Below are 23,762 nucleotides of genomic sequence, written 5' to 3'. Positions count from 1 at the left end.
TTTTAGAGACACATCTTTTTCCTTCTGCATACCTGCAGCTGAACATTGTACTGAGAGTGGAGCAAAATTAATTTAATGCACAGATAAAAGACAATTTAACACTTAGATATTAAGTTGTGCTATGAATAGGGGTAAAAGAGAAAAAAGAGAGAAGCTACAGCACTAGCTAGCTAGCATGTGTTGCATACAACATATAATTTGCATGAAGGAAACTGAGAAGAGGAAAATGGAGTGGGTGTCCACTTAAAGGTGTCTGGGGATATTCCAGATTCAGTAAATTGAGTTATTGCATCTAGAATTACAGGCACTCAAAGCAATGAGACAAATAACAGGAGAAGAGCTTAACCACCTTGCACATCTTTATCAGATACCCTCAGATTTTACGTGATTTTTGAGAAAGTTATGCAGTTTGTTTTCCTGACTACATTAAAGATGCAGACATGCCTTAAGGTTACATTTCTGAAAGTAATTAGATTTACTGTTTTGCCAGTTAAGTCTTCTAGAGGACTGTGAGAAGTTTAGTTTCCTGTGATTTTTTTTTTTTTAATAATCTGCCTTTAAACATATGAATTGCTGGACAAATTAAATGTTTTTTCCTCTAACAATAGCTATAATCTAAATCCTTTGTCTGGAATCCCATCAATACCGCACATTTGTCCAGCAAATGATTCATGTTGCATTAAATTACATTTCTGTTTTCCTGGGCTGCCTCTTCAAATTTTCTTGACACTTCAATTCATTAAGCAGATGGAGATGGAACATGTGACTGAAATACTTTGCTCAATAACACTTAAGTTCGTTCCCTGCAAACCAATGTAATCCACCACTTTCAGAGGAGGGCTGTTTCACTTCAGCACCTTTCCTAATAACTGGTTGAAAGCTCCCTTACAGAAATCTATTTCTGGCAATTCATGCATAGTTGATTAAATGCTCCTATTTAACCCTGCCTTTCCTTTGATAAATGCAAAGAAGCTGAAACTGGAAAGCTGTTGATTAAGATGATATTGGACAATTAATTATGCATTGTAATAGCCTTTGACCGAAACAAACACTTCCTTTTTCTTTTAATCAGCTGAAATGAAAAGTGATCAAATAATTACATGTTCTTGTCTTCCAATCAAGCTGTAGGTAGAGATATTGAGAGGAAATCAAGCAGAACCTTAAAGAAAGTAACAATAATGAAGCAAATGCAGAAGAAGAAATAAATCTCTTGAAATTAATAATTATATTATTTCTTCACTTCAGCATGTTATAAACAAGTGAAGCCCTGCTGAGATGGCTTCTGTACTCATTTTCATGCCACTTCCACATGTAAAGCTATTCCTCCTCTCCTCCTGCAGCTGTGGAGGAGCTCTGCACATCTCTTTAGATGCACTGGAAAACAAGGACTTAACTACTCATACCACTAGTGCTGTGAGCAGTGTCATCTGAGGTGTTACTAGATGCCTGTCCTTCAGCTACCAGAGTTACGTAGATATCTTAACTAGTGATGTTCAAATTAAATACCTAACATTAGCAAATTATACACTGGTCAGTATTACCTGCCTTCTTTGGTTTTGAAAAGCTGCACCTCTGTGCGTTCTGATTCAATGAGTTATGACTACAGAGTTAAAATATTCAGAGTAGAGAATAATAAACATAAATAAGCCTATTTGGTTAATAAGTCATTAAAACAGAAATAGGTCTTAGTCAGAACAGAAAAAAATAGGAAGAACCCCTAGATTTTTTCTGCCAAGTTTGTTAAAAATTACTAAGAACAATTCTCCTTTGTAATTAGACAAATGAACTTGGCTATCTGCAGTTCTGAGTACTTAAAAAGTGATCCTTTATTGTACTCAGTACGTATATTTATTATACAAGAATAGAATGTTACTGAAAAGCATTTTCAGATCAGTGAATGATCGTTAATATCCTTCGTATTAAAATGCCTTTCTAAACCTAGAAGTTTTCTTTGATTTTTAACGAAGTTTCAGAAAGTTCCTCAGGTACGTTTTGTTTTATTTTGAACACTGAAACAATAAGAGCTGCATTTAATTCAGTGTGTAGTAAACTATTTATTTGACTTCATACAGAAATGTTTCTTCCTTTTATAGAATCCTCATGCAAATATGAAGATTTTCTTACTATTTTTAGGAGGACCAGCAGGTTATGCAACATGTAGTGCTGAGGTGGGATGGAGTGCATTGTTCTCTCATTCATATCACTTTTGATCACATCATTAAGTACACAGTCCTGCCATACAGATGAGCAGGGTGTCTGTGACCCAGTGATGTGGATATTAATGAGCACCTTTCCTTGCATCTGACTTTGATTGAACTTTTCATCACCTCTGCTGTTTGGAGAGCTTTGCATCAATTCCAGTTAAGTCCTTGCAGAACTCATTTAATTTCTTTTACATGACTGACCTTTCTCACACATGACTGGCTGTCACAAGCTGAAGAGACTGATAGGTCTGGGTTTCTGAATCTTGAGCCATTTAATTGCATCAAGAGGCATTTTGCTGTAGGAAGGGAAAGAATTCCTGATTACTTAACTCATTACATGCTTTAAAAATGATCCTGAGAGGTCAGACACAGACTTTGTAAAGCTCATTCATTCTATTTGTTTGTGGTTTGGTTTGGGTGTTTTTGGCAGGGAATAATAAAAATATCTAGAAATAATTAATAATTGAATTGACATTCAGCTTAAATATTCAGAACACCTCTTTATCTTTAGGAGGTACAGAGGAATACATCTTAATCAATGGTTAATAATTCTTATTTACACTACCTGGTCTTATATTCATTAGCTTTTCTAAATCACTGTAGATTTTCCCCCTTTAGAACCAGACGGTTTTTTCTAGTGTTGAGAGACTGAATTTGGTGGATATTTTTACTATTCTTTTTATTTTAGTAAATTTAAGTTGACCATGTATTCTATTCTTTCTGAAAGACTGCCATTTTTACTAAGCTAGTCTAAAATCAAAGAAATTGTTTCAGGAATAGCGATGTGTCCAACATGCTCAAACTCTCGATGGTTTGTTTGTTTAGATTTACATTAGGATTCATCTGACTTTAAGTACGGTTTCTGAAACTTAAACATCTAGTCTAAGCTAGTCCTTACACTCCCTCTAACGCTTGTGAAGAGAAATAGACTTTTCTAGAGGGTAATTTGTCCTAATTATCTTGGATATTATAGGTTTTGATTAGTGGCTTCTGGCAATAGCTGTTTTTCATCAAAAGAGCCTGGATGAGTATCTTAAACTAGATGCTTAATATTTTGTTGGTTAAGGCTAGGCGATGTAGACTCCACCCCATGTGTTGTGAGATACAGATTCTCTTTCAGTCCAGTACTGTACCAGGTTTTTCAATATCTGAGACACAAAAACCATGTTAGAGTTTCTCCAGAGGCCTCTCCTCAGCGTTCTTCATGCTATAGATAAGCCTGGTAACTTCATAAGCTTTAAGGATATCACCATACTGTACATAAGTCCAGCTCTACACTAATTTCCTGCATGGCTTATTACAGAAACTCAAAAAGTGAAGATGGTTTGCAGCTGGTGCCAAAGAAAATTCTGCCATAATACCTGCTTAAGGAGTCGAGCAATAAGCACATGTGAATCACAGATTGTTTGGTTTGTTTTCTATTCTGTTTGCATTAAGTATAAATGGAAGAAAAATGCAAAGAGCCCTGGAATGACATTTATATGTAGCATCAGTGTGATACTAGAGATAATAATTCTTCTTTTTTTTTTTTTTTTTCACAGCTACAAAGTAACAGGAATTAAAAACCTTGAGATTTAGCCTGATGACTTATTCAACTAATCATCAAAATAGCTCAACTGGAAGAGCAGTTCTTGGACAATAGCCAGGTAAGTAAATTCCCCATCTATGCCTTAATTTCTGACCAGAAATCTATGGGGACACATGTAACACATTAAAAAGATCAAACACATTCAAACATTGGCTCAGTTCCTCTCTCCAGCTAATGGATGTTCTGTCACTTCCCATGTCACAGCTAAAATTAAAGCCTTTTTTCTCTATGAAGCCATCACTGACAAAATACTGTAGGATATATTTATGTTTTAGGAAAATAATAAATAATTCCATGTGACCTGAAGACGGCACTAAAGCTTATACATTTTATCCATCAGGTATAGCTCAAAGAGATCATAGAATAGTAATATAACTTGGTATTTTATTGGAACTATTTTATCAATGTTTTCACTGAAATAAAGTTTTCCTCAGTCTTTTCTTAAAATAAATCAGCAAATGACAATGCATTGTGTTTCTTTACTCTAACAGTCTGAGGATTAAGCTATTGCCAAACTGGCCTGTACAGAGCTGAGCTGTTGAAACTGAGCGTCAGTTCTTAGAATCATAGAGTCATTCAATGAATTCAATTATTACATAGAGAAATAGAAAAATTTTGGTTCAGATATTATTCCAAAACTTTCTGCAACCTTAATATGGAAATGCTGGATTCCTTCCAGCATTTGATATAGTGGAATTATACTGTGATATGAAACAACAAAAACTATACAAGAAGATGGAATAACGAATGAGCTTTAGAGACTATCACGTGATTTTTGTAGAAATGGAAACTATGGAAAATTTCAGTTTGCACATGACAGTTACAGCTGGTTTTTGTGTCACAGCTGGCATCAATTAACTTCTGGGGAACATATTATTCTCTTAATGAGGGTCTTCCTTTGAAAGTCATGAAGTTCTGCACTGTTATGTTAGACTCCTGTTTCTAAGACCCAAGTTATTTTCATTTAGGTATTGATATGTAGTGCTGTGATTCACTGACATGGAAAACTTATCACGTGAACAACAAACAGGGCAAATGCTTGAATTACTGTCAGTGTGCAGATGTGAAGTTGAGGTCAGATGCTTCTCTGTCACTGATGGACCACGAATTTAAACCCTCATTTACCTGTTGTTTGTTGACCTGCAAGTGGTTTGGCATTTCCTTTTTTATTATACTAACTTATGAGTAAATGCAAAAGGAAAAAGTAACTTGAACCTGAGGTTTTACAAAAGTCTAATATATTTCAAAGAGTTAAAACATCTGGAAAGAACTCACTGCCTCTCCCCCAAAAGAAAATGAGAGGAGAGCTGGCCAGCCAGAGGAAAAAGTACTGCCAAGGTAACAAGAGCCTTCAGGAAAAATTCATTATCATGTCACTCATTAGCTGTTTTTTTGTTTGTTTTGTTGGCCAGGTTTTTTTGCCCCCTAAATCTAGCTGGTTCTATTGTCTATTAGCACGATCTGGTCATTTTAAAAAGTATTGTGATCATTAATTTTTTGAAGTGAAAAACTTTAGGAGAATAATAGCATTATTAGTCCATGTTCCACTTCAGTCCATGTGATTACTGCCCCTGGTCAAACTTGGGAACAGGTTTCCCAGAGTTGTTGTAGAACATCCATCTCTGGAGATGTTTCAAACACTATTAGACAAGGACCTGCTCTGACTGGAGAGGTCAACCAGATGACATTCTGAGAGCCCCTTCCAACCTAAATTATTCTGTGATTGCATTATATTTCTGGGACAGTGAATTACTCACAAAAGCTAAGCTGAAACTGGGAATGTTCAACTCATCAGGACCAGTCTCCAAGGAAGATGATGGGATGAAACCCTTCAAAACCTTAGGTTCTAGGATATAAGTAGGTACTTGTGTAATAGTTTAGCTTCAGCATTAATAACAGAAAGTGCTCTGCCTTTCCCACCTTCTCTGATTTTAAACTGTTGTATGGCCAAGTATATAGCAATTTAGAAGAGCTTTACATTGCAAGTCTCCTGATGTTCGGGAGTGCTTCATTTTTCAAGGTTTGCTTATGTTCAGGATTTGCTTCCCTTTTGCTGGGCTACTTATTTACTACTCTAGTGTAAGAGTGTTATATTTACCTCTGTTGGAAAGTACCATCTGTCAAGGGAAGACATGGATCTCTTAGTTCCCAGTGAAAAGACATGCAGCCTTCCTGAATTAATAGTTTGGTCAAATGCTTTCTCGTCTGCCAAAATTTTCCAGTTCTCTGTCACAAAGTAACACTCTCAATGCTATGAAATTTGTCACTTCTCTATAGATTCATTGTTCAATATTAGCTATTATAGGTTATAATGATAAGTATTTGGCATTATTGAGTGTATACCTCTAGACTGTATGTGCCTAGCTTGGGTGGTCTGTTTCATATTCCTGAGGCCAAGCTTTTTTTTTTTTTTTTTTTTTTTTTTTTAAGAATAACAACGTCTAAAATAAGTCAGCTCAAGGATTTTGCTCTAGCTCACCAATATCTACTAAGGTAAATTATTAGCAGAACCAGAAGGAAACACAAATATTGAGACTCTCAGACCATTTTTCTAGCCAAAAATCTCCTTTGGCAAGAATAGATCAATTTTCAAAAGTTCCTCTTAACTATAACATAGTTGGCTCAAGTTTCATAGAATTATAGAATCATAGAATGTTAGGGATTGGAAACGACCTCAAAAGATCATCTAGTCCAATCCCCCCACTGGAGCAGGAACACCTAGATGAGGTTACACAGGAAGGCGTCCAGGTGGGTTCTGAATGTCTCCAGAGAAGGAGACTCCACAATCTCCCTGGGCAGCCTGTTCCAGTGTCTGTTACCCTCACTGAGAAGAAGTTTCGTCTCATATTTAAGTGGAACCTCCTGTGTTTCAGTTTGTATCCATTGCCCCTCGTCCTATCATTGGTTGTCACCAAGAAGAGCCTGGCTCCATCCTCGTGACACTCACCCTTTACATATTTATAACCATTAATGAGGTCACCCCTCAGTCTCCTCTTCTCCAAGCTAAAGAGACCCAGCTCCCTCAGCCTCTCCTCGTAAGCTCCACTCCACTTCATCACCTTCGTTGCCCTGCGCTGGACTCTCTCCAGCAGTTCCCTGTCCTTCTTGAACTGAGAGGCCCAGAACTGGACACAATATTCCAGATGTGGTCTCACCAGGGCAGAGCAGAGGGGAAGGAGAACCTCTCTTGAGCTACTAACCACCCCCCTTCTAATACACCCCAGGATGCCATTGGCCTTCCTGGCCACAAGGGCACAGTGCTGGCTCATGGTCATCCTGCTGTCCACCAGGACCCCCAGGTCCTTTTCCCCTATGCTGCTTTCTAATAGGTCATTCCCCAACTTATACTGAAACCTGGGGTTGTTCATACCCAGATGCAAGACTCTGCAGTTCCCCTTGTTCTATTTCATTAAATTTTTCCCTGCCCAACTCTCCAGCCTGTCTAGGTCTCGCTGGATGGCAGCACGGCCTTCTGGCATGTCAGCCACTCCTCCCAGTTTGGTGTCATCAGCAAACTTGCTGATAGTACACTCTATTCTCTCATCCAAGTCATTGATGAATATATTGAATAATACTGGTCCCAGTACTGACCCTTGAGAGACTCCACTAGATACAGGCCTCCAGCTAGACTCCGCCCCATTGACCACGACTCTCTGGCTTCTTTCCTTCAGCCAGTTCACAGTCCACCTCATTACACGATCATCCAGACCACACTTCCTCAGTTTAGCAGCAATGATGCTGTGGGAGACGGTGTCAAATGCTTTACTGAAGTCAAGGTACACCACATCCACTGCTTTGCCATCATCTATCCACCTCGTATGTCCTCATAAAAGGCTATGAGGTTGGTCAAGAATGACTTCCCCTTGGTGAAGCCATGTTGAGTGCCCCTAATGACCCTCTTATCCTTGATATGCCTTGAGATGGCACCAAGGATCAGTTGTTCCATCACCTTTCCAGGGATGGAGGTGAGGCTGACCGGTCTATAGTTACCTGAGTCCTCCTTCTTGCTCTTTTTGAAGACCAGAGTGACATTTGCTTTCCTCCAGTCCTCAGGCACCTCTCTCGTTTCCCACGACTTGGCAAAGATAATAGAGATTGATCTAGCAATGACTTCAGCCACCTCCCTCAGCACCCGCGGGTGCTACCCATCTGGACCCATGGATTTATGGATGTCCAGATGGCTTAATTGCTCCCTAACCCAGTCCTCATCAACCAAGGCAGACTCCTCCATTGCCCTGCCTTCCTCTGGGGCTCCTCAGGACAGCCTCCGGCAGAGTAGACAGAGACAAAGAAGGCATTCAGTAACTCTGCCTTCTCTGTATCTTCTGTCACCAGGGCACCCATCCCGTTCATCAGTGGACCTACATTGCCTCTGGTGTTTGTTTTATCTGCCATGTATTTGAAGAAGCTCTTTCTGTTGTCCTTGACCACTCTTGCCAGGTTTAACTCTAAGAAGGCCTTAGCTTTCCCAGTTGCCTCCCTACATCCTCTGACAACAGCCTTATATTCTTCCCAAGTGGCCAGCCTCTCCTTCCATGATCTGTAAACCCTCCTCTTCCACTTGAGTTTGCCCAGCAGTTCCCTGTTTAACCACGCAGGTCTCTTGGCTCCCTTCCTTGACTTCCTACATGTCGGGATGCTCTGATCTTGAGCTTGGAAGAAGCAGTCCCTGAATGCTAACCAACTATCTTGGGCCCCTTTACCTTCAAGCAGCCTTTCCCATGGGATTTTGCCTAGCAATTGTTTGAAAAGGCCAAAGTTGGCCCTGCTGAAGTCCAGGGTTGCAATTCTGCTTGCTATTCTGTTCCTGCCACACGAGATCCTGAACTCCACCATCTCATGGTCACTGCAACCAAGGCAGCCCCCCACCTTTACTGCTTCAACCAGACCCTCCTTGTTAGTGAGGACGAGATCCAGGAGCGCTCCTCTCCTAGTCGGCTCCTCCACCATTTGCATCAGAAAGTTATCGTCAATGCACTGGAGGAACCTCCTGGACTGTGGATGGCTGGCTGAGTGGTCCTTCCAGCAAACATCAGAGTAGTTAAAATCCCCCATGACAGCCAGGGCCTGTGACTGTGAGGCCACGCTCAGCTGCCTGTAGAAGGCCTTGTCAACTTCCACACCCTGATCTGGTGGCCTGTAATAGACTCCCACAACTGTGTCACCCCTGCCAGCCTGCCCCTTAATTCTCACCCACAGACTCTCAACTCGCTCCTCAACCGCCCCTGGACAGTACTCTATACATTGTAGTTGCTCTCTCACGTAAAGAGCAACTCCACCACCACGCTTGGCTGGCCTGTCTTTCCTGAAGAGGACATAGCCATCCATGACTACATTCCAGTCATGTGAGCTGTCGCACCATGTCTCTGTAATTGCCACCAGATCATAATCTCCTGACTGAACACAGGTTTCTAACTCCTCCTGCTTGTTCCCCATGCTGCGCACATTGCTGTACAGGCACTTCAGGGAGCGAGCTGAGCACACCGATTTCACCCTAGGGGAATGTGAGGCCTTCCTCCAATTCTAAAGTGCTGCCCCACTGATGCAAGCCCAGCTACAACCCCATCCCCCTTCGAATCTAGTTTAAAGCCCTCCAAATGAGCCCTGCTAGTTCCTGTCCCAGCATCCTTTTACCCCTGCGAGAGAAACCTTTTCCTCGTATCACTGACCGGACTGATGTCTTATAAAACCAGCCGTTATCGAAGAATCCAAAGCCCTGCTTGTAGTACCAGTCTTGTAGCCAAGCATTTATGGACTGAATTTTTCTATTCCATCCCACATCGTCACCCGAAAATGGAAGCAGGGAAGAGAAAATCACTTGTGCCTCAGACTCTTTCACGATCCGTCCCAATGCCTTGAAATCTTTCTTCATTCCCCTCAGACTATGGGATGCAGCTTCCTCCCCATCTGTCTGGAAGATCAGTAGTGGGTAGTAGTCTATTGGGTGCACGAGGCTGGGGAGTGCCCTGGTGATATCCCTGATGCAGGCTCCGGGTAGACTACAAACTGACACTATGCTAGAAGTTGTCAGTATTAAAATGAGAAAGTTCATCTTCTGTCTTCTAGGATAACACACAGTTAGGTGGTTATATATTATCAAATGTCTTCACTGTACATCTACAAATGAACCTCAAGCTTTTTATTCCTGATTGGGTACATGTGATTTATAAAGATATACAGTCTTCTACCAATGCTCTGTTACTGTTTTGCTTCTCAGTGTGGAAATAGTTTCAAGAACAAGATACGCGGTGACTTCCCCTCCCAAGGTCTTTCCTTTAGTTTAATTCCTAGTGACACTGGCTCAGTGTTGTAGGGGCAGTGAGAATGGTAAATTCACACCTGTTCCATATTTCGCACCTTGTCAGAACCTGCCATGGCATGGATTCTCTGGGAGTGACAGTATTATTAAACATCTTCTGGCAGAAGCTCCAGAAACCAACACTCAGCTCAGCTATGCCATGAAGGGCTGTAATGTTGTTTTTTTTTTTTTTTAAGAACAGAAGAAAAACAACAGCTCTTTGCTGTGATACAGAACTGAACAAGGACAAAGGAACCCAAGAGAATTCCTTTTTTGGAACTACTGTGTGGTAATATAGCCTAATAGTAACAAATAACAACAAAAGAAAAAAAAAATAAAAAACAAACACCACCACCACACTTCTTGAGAAAGGGAAAGTGAAAAAAAATCTCAATGATCAAGATTTTTAGGATACTATAAGACTTGAAATTTGTTAACTCTGATTGAAGCTCAGCGTATTGAAAACACAGCTGATTTATTTTAAGAGAATTATCCCTATCCCTTCAACATCACAAACACACTGCCTTAACTTAATTAGCTGGAAGTCTGGAATCACCAAGTTGACATCACAATAATTACTTTAGCTTTATAGAATTATCCAGAAGATCAGAATCAGATTAAGCATGTCATCAACACACATAATCAGTGCTGCACTGATTATGAAAGGACCAGACACCTTTCCTATCCAACAGATTCATTCACCAAAAAAACAGCCTGGGAAATATTTGGAGCAACATGATTTCAAATGTGAAGTTTTAAGTAATAGAACTGAAGAAAATGGCACCAACTGAAATAAATCAAAAGACTTGCTCCTATGTGATTTATGGTTTCACACTTTCTCCTCTACTTCTGGCTAATGAGAATGGAAACTATACAGCAATTCTGAAAAACACATAGTGATAGCAACAAGTTTTGCTGGTCTCTGGAGTCAAGGAGTTTGCTATCATGTTTTATACACTTTATTACTTTAGAGATTTTATTTTGGGCAGTACAAGGTCTTGGCAATTGTTTAGTGACCAAAAGACCTGCCTTATCAGGTCTGTTCATCAACATACCTTAATGATGATTAGATATGTTTTATTAATAGCTGCAGAATCTCAAGTTCAAGAATTTGGAGCAATGTTACATTCTCTTAGGCATGATGCGGTGAATTTTCAGCTTGATCAGATGTGAAGCCTGAAAATGAACATCTTTCTCTCCACTCATTGGGGAAAGGAGGAGTTTTTTTAGGGTGTGGCAGGAGTTCATGCTTCAAAATTATCAGCTGGTGTCACCTAAACTTCTAAACAATAAAACAGATTGTAAAATTCTCCAGAATTCTACTTGCACAGACGTCTCTAGGAAATAATACAGTCCTGTGCATGTTAAGTCAATGGGTGTAATTTGTCTTAAAACAAAGTGATCTCCTGTTTCCATTCTCTACCTCCTCCCTCCTTTGCCTCTCTCTTTTGCACCAAGAGCACCGAGCTTAGACATCCGGCTTCTTCCAACCACACTGGAGAGCTCATGCTCCATCTCTTCTCTGCTCTGAGCCCTGCAAACCCATAGTGCTGCCGAGGGAAAAGTGTTTGTCCCAGCTAAAGCTGGGTTCAGAGCATCGCACTGGTGTGAGGGTGATGGAGGAGAGAAGTAATGAGATCCTGAGGGATAGAACGTGAAACGCAGGAGCTCAGTCTTTCTTACAGGAATGCCTCTCCCTCCTTTCATCCTGTTTTGTTTTTGTTTTGGTCGTTTGGTTTTTTCTGTTGTTGTTTTTGTTTTGTTTTGGTTTTTGGGTTTTTTTTCTGGATTACTGGCTTCAGTTTGTGGGCTGACCTTTCTATGAATAAATCCATCATCCCACTATTTTTTTCTTCTCCAGAAAACAAATAAAAATAGAGACTTCGGAGGAAGTACTTGTAGTCAGTGCTGAGAGGAGAGATAGTCCTAGTGCTCAAATGCTATGACATTGGTTATTGTAGCAATGTGAATAACAATTTCGTATCTAAGAAAATTGTTGTGTATTAAATACATGAGAAACTGACTGAACTCTCCATTCTGTGAACTTCTTACAAACATTTTCTTAAAGTTGAATGGGTTTAGAAATGTAAGTAGTCAGGAGATCTTGGACAATTGGGCAAAAGTACTTCCACACTTGATATACTCATCTTAATAAAACGGTAAGTTAAATACAATAATATCCTCTGGAAAAACAGAAACAAAACCAAAACCAAAACACCACACAACACAAACCACACACACACACACACAAAAAAACAAAAACAAAAAACCAAAAAAAACCAAACCCACCAAATTATTTTTTTCAATAGCATAAACTAGTTATTAAAACTGTTTTTAAATTAAAATCACCTCAAGTGCATTTGTGCACAAATGGAGAGCACAGGGCTTTTTAAGTAATCACTCTGAACACTCAAAACAGCTAAAAAGTTTATCTAAGGTTAATTGAATTTACTTTTTCTCTTGAGATAAAAATTGTGCTTATAGTCAGAAAAAAATATATTAAAAAGTTAATTTGTTTAATTTTACTTGCATGTCTATATAAGCTCTAATTTTCTTCCTCGTTTCTCAGCCTCATCAGTGTGACTGCAGTTCTGCAAGAACTGAGAGTCAGGGTGTAACGTGTCCAAGGACAATTCCCCTGGCTCTGCCAGATGTCAAGAGGAGTTTCAGAGCTGGGGTGGACTTTCAGATCTACTTTCAATTGCAGTATGATCTAAAGGGGATGAACCAACGGCAGAAAATCAAAGCAGTGTTTCATTGATTTGATACAGCTGTTTGCAGACAGCAGATTGGACATTTGTTTGCTATTAGCTTTAACAAGTAGGTTTTACCGTATGTCTCTTTCCTGCTATCATGGCTTTAAAACTACCTTCCATTCACTCACAGAGTTTCCCAATCTTCAATGTACTTCTACTCCCAACTATTGTGCTATTTTAATTGATTAAAAGAAAAATATCAGATTACCTCTTTCTGATATGTTGAAGACGTTTCCATCCTTTTCTTCCCCAGATGCTCTTTCTTTCAGTCTTATTAGAGGTCTGAGCTGTATTTTGACATTTGCCACACTAACCAGATGATGCAGCATTTGCACAGCCTCAGGAATAAGGAACCTCTCAAGCTGCATCAGTGTTTGACAGAATAGATACATTCAGTGTCCGTTCCTGCTTCAGCATCCCAGCCTCCTGGCCTCAGCTGAATCACTCATTTGTATAGTTGAGCTCAAGCTAAAGAGTTTGGAGTTTTCCAGTCGAAAGATTTTCTTTATCACTCATTTAACTTTTTTTTTTTCTTTTTCCTAATTTTGTAATTTTATTTTTCCAACCGATCCCAAGCTGTGTTTACCTGTCAAGAGTAACAATGCTATTCCTAGAATAAAACCTGAAGGAGTAAACTTGGCAACGTTCAAGCATACTCATTTCCCAAATAAATGTAATGTGTGGCAGTCAGAGTCTGGCAATATGAGTGTGTGGTTCACCGGTTGGTTTTTGCGTTTGATTGCAGTGATGATGGAAAAAGAAATGAAACCACATGGTGTGTTGTGCTGAAGTAGAAAATTTAGACCACTTTTCCTCTGTTTCCCACAACCTTGCTACTACGATTTTGGAGTAGGTATGCTGGTGCAACTGACCTTACCTTGTAAGTGTATTTATGCCCATTTCTGCAGGATGGGTCCCTTGTACCCCTATGCTAAGCAACTCATGCTATGAGATTTGCCAAATGACCACTAGCTTCAGCAGGGCTCAGATTCCATCCCTGAAGCATGCAAATTAGGATAGTAACATGCAGTGACACAGACAGCACAGCAAATTAAGAAAACAATATACATTTTTTACAGGGAGGAAAAAAGCCTTTAATTTAAAACAAAGAAAATAAAGACAATCCAAAATGAACTTACAGTTGAAGTTTGTCACCTTCCATAAAAGTAAAAATGCATAAAAAGAAGCTTTAAGAGCAAGCAGTCACAGTTAAAAGTATAACGTGAGCACCTGGTTCTTCCATATTTTGGATGATATGTTAATATATGATCTAAACATGATCTCTAATGTTTTATAAACAAAGATAAATGAACAGGATCAATTTTCCCTAGCAAATATTCTCTACCTAACGGGATAATCTTTGAACACTAAAAAAGTAAACCACAAATCATATTTGCTCTTGGGCTTACTCTCTCGCTGCAATTTAGCCTAGCTTGAGACAATATGGCAAACTCTATTAGCAAAAGCGTAATTTACATTTTTTTCTCCAAAGAATTAGTTTTCTTTTAAGGTGGTTTTGCACAGATACAGTTAGTCTCAGAGTAAATGAATTAATGATAATTAATATTTACTCATTAAATTAACTAATTTAATTAAATAATTAACTTAATCTGAGTTTTCCATAGTGTATGCATCCAGTACTATGAGCATTCGTGCATCAAAGGTTACAACTTTTCTTTGTGTCTAACCGGAAGACATTTATTCATAAAAGTGCATAGGTATATTATCAAGTCTGTACATAATTAGAACTATGAGGATTATATGTGCATGGTAATTCACAACCAAGATGATTTCCTGAGTTAAGATTCCTGTCCAGAATAATGACAAGTAGTGCAATGTACTTCACAGGTGGAGAGGCCATTCTTCTAAATATATTTGGTTTTGAATCAAAATCAAGTCATGGAGCACTTAGTATGAATGTTCTAGGTGGGGTAAGAAATGGAAATTCCATACCACAGAAAAGTGTTATTTTCTCAGTGAATCAGTAGCTAAAGGTCATCCAGCAAACCAGCTGAAAAAACAAACAAGCAAACAAACAGACACCTCACTATGAAGAACTGTGCATATATTTACACAATCACAGGCAACTGAAGACACGTTTGGACATTTTCTCCTCTCAGATGGAGATTCCCACTCCTCATTTGATTGATAAGTTGTTCCAGCTGACCCTTTTCACTGAGACTTGTACAGTCAATCAGTTACCAGGTCTTACCTGAAAGAAAATTAACATTGTCTTGAAAAGTAATAGATTCTTTGAGTACATCTAACTACATCTTTTGTCTATGCAAATGGCCAGCAAACTGGAAAGGTCAGAAAATAGACGAGCAGAGACCATCTATTTTTAGCCTAAATTCTTAGTGGTACCATAAAGCAAAGAAACCACCAACAGATATAAGTGTTGCACTCCTTACCTAGAACCAGAAGGAACCACCATTTCTCAGTGAAGGTGCTTCATGATTGATTGTGCATCTTAGAAAAGAAAGAAAACAAGCAAACAAACCCCAAAACCAATAACAAAATCCACTAGAGTCAAGATGATTAAAGAATTGGAACATCCTTCATATGAGGAAAGGCTGAGAGACCTGTGACTATTCAGCCTGGAGAAGAGAAGGCTCAGGAGGGTTTTGTCCCTCTGTATGAATACCTGACTGGAGGAGATGAAGATGAGGGTGACAGACTTTTCCTGGAGGGATCAAGTGGTCCGACAAGAGGGATAAATGAAAAAACAAACAAACAAAAAAAAAATAAAAGGAAAACAAACACACAAACAAAAACCCAAACACATCAAATTCCATTTGAACACAAGAAAACACTGTGAGGGTGACAGCACTGTCACAGGTCACCCAGAAACACTGCAGAGTCACCATTATTTGAGATATTTATAACCCAGCTGGATGGTGTCCTGCACGATCTGCTTTAGCTGAACCTGCTTAGGCAGGGAGTTAGGATTGTTGATCATGTAGTGATGGGACAATGGCTCTAAACTGAAAGAGGGTAGATTTAGATTAGATATAAGGAAGAAATTATTCACCATGCGGATGGTGAGGCCCTGGCACAGGCTGCCCAGAGAAGCTGTGGATGCCCCAGCCCTGGAAGTTTTCAAGGCCAGGCTGGATGGGACTTTGAGCAACCTGGTCTAGTGGAAGGTGTCCCTGTCCATGGCAGGGGAGTTGGAACTAGATTATCTTTGAGGTCCCTTCCAACACAAGCCATTCTATGATACTATGATTTTCTGATTCTACGATCACAAGAGGGACTTCCCACCTCAACAATTCTTTGATTCTGTGATTCTACAAATTAGCTGTAACTCACAATATGGCAATTTTTGTGTAGCTTTAAAGTTTTACACTTTATAGTTGATTCCACAGAAATATTTTTCATGAAACATCTTACCTTTGTCTTCCTGATACCAACCGAGAACAGACAATAAGGTTAGATGAATGGACGTTCACTAGCATTCCTCAAAATGTCATGTCAAGGGGATGTTTTCCTGGAAACCTTAAAGGCTGAACAAAGGGGTCATCTCAAGTGATCAGAGTCTTTGGGGACTGTATTCCAGTTCCTCTTTTACGGAGGAATAAGGTAAAGAAGGCAATATTATGAAACCTTTCTCCTTACCTTTAAATGCAGATAGAGAAGCAGTGTTCTCAAAATGTCTTCCTCTCTCTTCCCAAGAAGAATCTGTATAACTTAGATACAGTATAGATATCTGAATTAGAACATCAATCACTCCAACATGTCTTTCCAGTAAATGGCAGAAATAATAACTCAGAAGATGGCTGAGATCATAGTCTCTCTCACAGGGGGAATTTATTCCACCTTCCTCTATTGCTGACTTCAAGTTAAGATTACTGTGACCCCAAAAATGCCTGATACATAGGATTAATCTTCTTTGTATACGCCAATGGTGCTACATTATGGCATCCTGCAATGCACAGTACTTGGAAAGCAAAAAACAACGTCAGAAAAATATCTTCAAAAAGTTGTTGCAATGAGCTCAAGTCCTTTGTGTTTTACTTGAAACACACCAGAAAAACAACTCCTTAGTTTTCTTTTTCTCTGTTCATTCAAATTTCCTTCATAGGCTTTCTACTTAAGAAATCAAGCAGATAATTCCCCATAAGATGGGCCCTGAGTAAAAAATCTTGTGCTACCAAGTACTCACAATGGGATTCTTTACAATTAGCTTTGGATCTGTAGTTCATAAACATCAGCGTTGGAGCTAGGCATCTCAGCATGGTCAGGAGACCAGCTCCCACTCTAAGCTACTTGAAATTTCATTTTTTTTCTAAGGAATATCATTATTGTTTGTTTGTTTTCCTGCATATACTTTAGTTAGTCAAGTGTGTGGGGTTTGCTTTCTTTAGTTTTGTTTTTCTTTTAATTTGAACTAAGGTAAGGGAAGAGAAAAAATGAATTCTTCATTTTCTAGTTACTTTGGGAGGCTTCAGTTCTCAAAAAAATGCTTACAGGAGAGAAAATGGGATCAAAAGTATTATCTAAAAGAAATATTTTAATAATAATAACATTAATAATAATAAACAAAACCAACAAACCAAAACAAAAACACCCCCCCAAAACAAAACAAAATAAATCAAACCAAAAAAATCATGCCCAAACCCTCCACAAAAAACAGCATTCCTCACCAGCTCTACCTGTCTATGAATGACTCTTTTATCCTGTATTCTCCCAAAGCATTTTTTTCCTCTGTAAGACAAGATCCTGGCTGTATGTAATCATTGCTAGATTGACTGTTTAGACAATAGTGGGAGAGAAGGGTCTAAATCCATGCTGGGATATGGTGGTGAGTCCAGCCCTGAATGCACAAATTAAACAGAAAAAAAAAAAAAATGGGGAGAATGATGCTAGATGCTAGTGTCTACATGCCATTCCAGACGAAGTTATTTGTTCGATGTTTTTTTTTCTCCTCCCCACCTAAATAGTTCTGTAATATATCAGCTTTAGGAGCTCAAGGAAGTTTCTGTAGCCATTGCCTGACTGATGCTCCCTCTGATTAATACTAAATACAAAGGTAGATCCCTGTCCTCAGAGGAAGGAAGAAAAACTATTTTGACACTTCTGTTTGAATCCATCATCATCTGAGGGTAGCACATCATGTATCAATGCACGTGTGGGGCACTAGGAGTCATATATGGATGAAGACGATCTGGCAGGCAAGATATCTGATAAATCTGCCCCGAGTAACATCAGTGCTCATGCTGCAACTGAGGTTTGAAATCTATAATCCTGACTCTGTCTTTGCGACCTTGTAGCCGAAGATGATTGACAATCCACCAGCAGGTCCATTTTCTTCTCTTAGGAAAACAGCAACAGCTGCCTCCGAAGCAACCTACAGGAACCAGGTAGTAATATGTCGTCAGTCATCCTTTCACCAAGCAAATTACAGTATTCTGGACACAGTAAGAAAGAGGCCATCTGTTATTCCTCTTGATGAAATGTTTAGTGTGGGAACATTTTTTACCTTGCAAGGTGGTCTCAGAGGCATAAAGCAGCTCTACCACACATCTGTCTGTCGCTGAGGCATTACTTCAGTTACTAATGTCTCCTCTCCTGCTCACATCAGATTGACTTATATTTCAGTTTTGTCTTTTCTTCCTTTTTTTTTTCTTTCCCCAACCCTCTTTTTTCTAATTACAAGGAGGTTTTTGTTTGGTTGGTTTGTTGGTTTGTTTGTTTGTTTTACACCTGTCACTGCGGACCAGCTAAATTGTCCTCACAACACCTTCAGCTGGTGTTCTATACTAAAAATTCTTCTTAATACATTGGTTTGCTCTTGGAGGTTACCTGTGTTTAGCACAAACTTCAGTGCAACAAAAACTGGATTTTCAACATATTCATGAGGATTTTCTGTTTATAACAACACTTCTCCCAGCTTTTTTCTTCCCTAATTTGAAGGGCTAGCAATCTACCTCTGTTTTTTTTGGAAGAGGTGAAAACTGGTCCCCAAATGAATGTCCTGCAGAATTGCGCAGAGATTATTTTGATAGTTTTGCAAAAGTGTATGAAGGAAAAGCACCCTTCATATCTTTAGAGAATAATAGAAAATTACTTTATGTCTAAAGGGTTTTTTGAATGGTCTAGTAGAAATCTGTGCCCTATATAACAATATCTGATTAATTATCATTTTATAAAAATTATTATCCATTAGTAACGATCAGGTTATTCTATGAGATAATAATATTCTTTGTTAAGCATAGTCCTAGCAGTACGTTGCATAACTCAACCAAACACAAAAGTAATATTAAGTACTTAGTCAAATAAAGGTATTAGTCAAGAGCTGAGGTATCTTACCAGAAGCAATATGTAGAATTTTTTGCTTGATAGATATACATGGATTCTCCTTCAGCATCACACTAAATGTTGGCAGACAGGTATTTTAAAAACAAAACTCTATAAATTATTACCTCTATGTGCACAGCTAGAGGGCCAGGTGAATGTCTTCCATAAAACATCAGACCTGAGCGGTACCTGCTTCAGCTCATGAACATTGGAACCACTGATCAGCATGAGTAGATCATTTTCCTCCCTGCTTGCTCTAAATGGGTAGGTTCAGTTACTTCTCCAGAATTCTGCAGGATAGTGTTTATAACCAGTTGGGCTGCTTCAGGCCTGGCTGTATGCAATGTTCACTCATGTAGGTCACCCGACTTTCTAATTTGATGCTATCAAATACAGCATCCTCCAAAAATCCACTCTTATGTGCTACAATATGAAACTGTTCCTTCAAAACTATTGTTTTTACTCTTCAAAAACATAGTATCTGAAGGTTTCCCAAGACACAAACCAGGCAACAGCAAGAAATAGCAAGAGTAGGCCAAGCTTGACAAGAATAAATTAATGATAGCAACTATATTGCAAACTCCTGACCTCCACATACATCTCTTAACGACTATAGTTCTTCAAATGTTTTAAATTTCAGCCAGTGTGCTTGGCCACTGAAAATTATTGTGGTTTATGGCTGACAAAACAGGTAACAGATTTGGTCCAAGAGGCAATATGAGAGATTCATTAGCTTATTCATTTTCCCTTCATCCTCCATTATCTTTTAACAAATGATCTATTTTATTAAACATTACAACATATTACAGACACAGGATTTTTATTCTGATGTGTGACATGCATTCCATCAATATTATCTATTTCAATAGTTTGTGTACTTTAGGCATTCTAGTTTGTAATATGTCTGCCTCAATCTTATGTTTCTGTGTTTAGAGGAGTGAAACACACCTGAATAATAATTCTGCAGATTAGCTCTATCGGCCTTGTCCAAAATGCGCTGAGTCTGATAGAAAAAAAGTTGTATTGTTTGTTGAGGGTTTTGGCCTAGGCCAGAACTGTTCACAGAATTAAGATGGTTAGGCCCTAATTCAGAATTTATTCCTTACTGAGGGAAAGATTTAAGCCACGTAACTCAAAAAGATTAAATGTGTGATGAAAATAAAGCTGTTGGTTAAGTACTTTCCTAAAGGAAGCCTTTATGCAGACCTCTGCTGTTCTGCTTTTATTCTTTCAACAAAAAAAAATTATCTCATGGTCACTTTCTAACAAAGATTAATACTAATACATTTTTAATGTTCAGATTATCTGGATTGTCTTTACCCATTTCAATTGATTCTTTACATAAAACAGGACACTATACTTCCAGTTGCTTTTCCTTCAGTTCAGTTTCTCTATTTTTAATCATTCATTAAAATTTAAATGAGAAAACAACAATATTCTCACATTGAAGCCCAGTTTTGTATGCATGAAAATCAATGGTAAAGTGTTTATTGAATTAAATTGAATAGTATCTGGTCATTCATATGTATCAATCTAAGATAAGGTCTTAAGTGTTTGCTATTTTCAGAGTTCGGCATATCCTTACAGTATCCCTAAAACAGATAAAATCAGACAGCATGATATGAAATGGCAAGATGCCCATTGATTTCCAAGAGCAAAAGAATGTGAGATAAGAATCTTTTGTATAATATATTGTGTGCTTTTGTCCAAGGGTTGATTCCATGTTAACAGACAGTGTGGTACACCAAAGGGAGATCTGGACAGTGAAAGTTTGTGAAGATATTTTGAGGTCCACACAACCTGTTTTTCAAGGTTTTTGTTTAAATCTATTCTGATATTAATTCAATGACTGAATACATCTGTGCCTTGATATCACTGATATAAACCAAACCATACTGAGCGGTATCTTGAGGTTCTCATATAAAGAGCATTCTTGATCTGAAATCAAACGCCAGGGAGATGGGAATGTCAGTGACTGTGCAAGAAGGATGTCCTCTTGAGTTGTTAGAGATGATGACATCATAACCTGAGGCAGAAAAACAAGACCTCAAGACAACAAGACAAGACAATGTTAGGAACACAGAATATGGAAATATGCTTTTAAGTAATATGGGTAAAAAAGACCATATTCAACTCATAAAGTAATATGATTGAAATATTTCAAACATTTAAAATGTGTTTATGTTTAAGACAAACTAAAGATAGTTCTGCAGCAATTTCTTAAGGAGCTTTTAGTGGAAATGGTCATGTAAACTCAGATATAAAATTATGAATGCCATACCATTGTTACTTGACTTTAATAACTGAACTTGGCTAGATTTCTCAACAGATTTGGCATAAATGTATATAAATAAATGTACTTAAGGAGAAGCTGATAGAATTAGAATTGAAGGAATGTTATAATTATTGCTGGTTTATATTCTTTTACTTGCAATAAAATAATAACACTGTAAAGAACCAGCCATTTCCCACAGTGTTTCTCCTCTTTATAAGAAAGGACAGGTTTTGAAATCATGCTGTGGATTTTCTTTCAAAGACTGAAATTCACAGAGTTGGAAAAATTTCAGATATATGCTTTTGACTTCTATCCCTTCCCTCCTTTTAAAGAGATGTAGTAAAACGACATTGGTTAGGGGAGGCATGAGATTATTTTGACATAGAATCAAATAACAGCCCAGGCTGGAAGGGACCTTGAAAGATCATCTGTTCCAACATTTTGTGGGAAAGGGAGCATAGATGAGATTATCTAAGCACCCTGTCCAATCGCATCTTGAAAACCTCCAGTGATGCGGACTCTACCACATCCCTGTGGAGGTTGTTCCAGTGATTGTTGTCATTGTAAAAAAATTCTCTTTTTATATCAATATGAAACATCTCCTTGTGCAACTTGTACCCATTGTCCCTTGCCTTCACCATGTGGCTCCCTGTGAAGAGAGAGCCTGTCTTCTTTGTAGCCACACTTTAAGTACTGGAATACTGTGATGAGGTACTCCCTGAGCCTTCTCTTCTCCAAGGTTAAAAGACCTAACTCCTTCAGAGGTTCCTCATAGGGCAAGTTCTCCAGCCCTTTGATCATCTTCATGGCTCTCCTTTGGACCCTCTCCAGTTTGTCCATGCCCTTTTTGAACTGTGGGGATCAAAACTGAACACAGTACTGACAAACACTGAGTAGAGCGGGATGATCAGGTCTCTACCTCTGCCTTGTGGATTGGGATCTGATTTGCCATCGCGCTGCAGAGGGTCACTGCTGACGTATATTCAGGTGATTGTCAAGGTCCCTTTCAGCAGGGCTGCTCCCCAGCTACAGGAATTCTAGCTTGCACTGGGATCTTTGGTTATGTCATACCAGTTACAGGACCAGTCTCTGTTAAACTTCATACAGTTGTTGCTTGTCTACTCTTACAGCTTGTTCAGGTCTCTTTGTAAGATGTCTCTCCCTTCCCATGTGTCCTCCTCACCATCCAGTTTAGTGTCATCAACAAGCTTGGTGAGAATGCTTTAAATCCTGCCATCAAGATAATCTACGAAGATGCTGGACAGTGTGGGGCCCAGTATGGATCCTTGGGAGACCCCACTTATGACAGGCTGCCAGTCTGAGTGAAAACCTTTGATCACCATCCTCTGAGTATGGCTGATTTCCTCCATATCTCACAGACAACCCATCTAATCTGTATCTTGATAGTTTGTTCAGGAAGAAGTTGTGGGAAACAACATTGAACACTTTGCTGAAGTTCAGGGAAGCACTATCCACTGGTGTCCCAGTATTGACAGTGAATGTTGTTTTGTTGTAGAAGGTAATCAGGTAAGCCTGGCTTGATTTGCCTTTGGTAAATCCCTGTTGGCTTTTCCCAAACAACTACTTCATTTAGTTTGTGATCATTCCTAGAATGACTTGTTCCATTACTTTTACATGAACTGAAGTTACGCTAATGGGCCTGTAGTTTCCCAGGTCCTCTTTGGGCCCTTCCTGTAGATGAGTATGAATTTGCCCTCTTAGAGTCATCAGGGATATTCCCTAATCACCATGATTTTTCCAAGTTTATCAAACAGTGACTTTGCAACCATGCCAGACACTTCTCTTAACACCATAGGGTGAATTCTGTCCAGGCTTATAGATTGATGTGGTTTGACCCCTTGCAAGAGGCCACAGACCAGCCTTTCCTCTTTTATGGGTGGGTCAACATGTTTTGTTGTAGCTACTTGTTTCTGTGATTTGGGGTCCAGCTAAATCAATAAAAGCAGAGGCAAAGATAGGTATTGGGAATCTCTTCCTTGTCAGCATTATTAGTCACCAGTTTCCCTGCCCTGTTTAACAATGGGCCTGTGTTTTCCCTGTGCTTCTGCTTACTGTTCATCTGAAAAACTCTTTGTTGTTGTTCTTGTCTGATTTCACTTCTAGCTGACCTTTAGCCTTCCTGTCTTCACCTCTGCATACCCTAGCAAGGTTCTTGTAGTCCTCAAAGGATATTTGGCTGCCATTCCTTAGCTGGTATACATATTTTTTGCTTTTAAGCACACCCACAAGCTTTTTGTTAAGCCAGGGTGGTCTCCTGTCCTGCCTTCCTCCTTTCCCTTGGTAAGGAATGGCCTGCTCCTGTGCTTCCAGGAGGCTGTTC

This window comes from Caloenas nicobarica, chromosome 2 (genome assembly GCF_036013445.1).
Source record: "Caloenas nicobarica isolate bCalNic1 chromosome 2, bCalNic1.hap1, whole genome shotgun sequence".
Taxonomy (NCBI): domain Eukaryota; kingdom Metazoa; phylum Chordata; class Aves; order Columbiformes; family Columbidae; genus Caloenas; species Caloenas nicobarica.
This window is presented reverse-complemented; position numbering follows the sequence as displayed.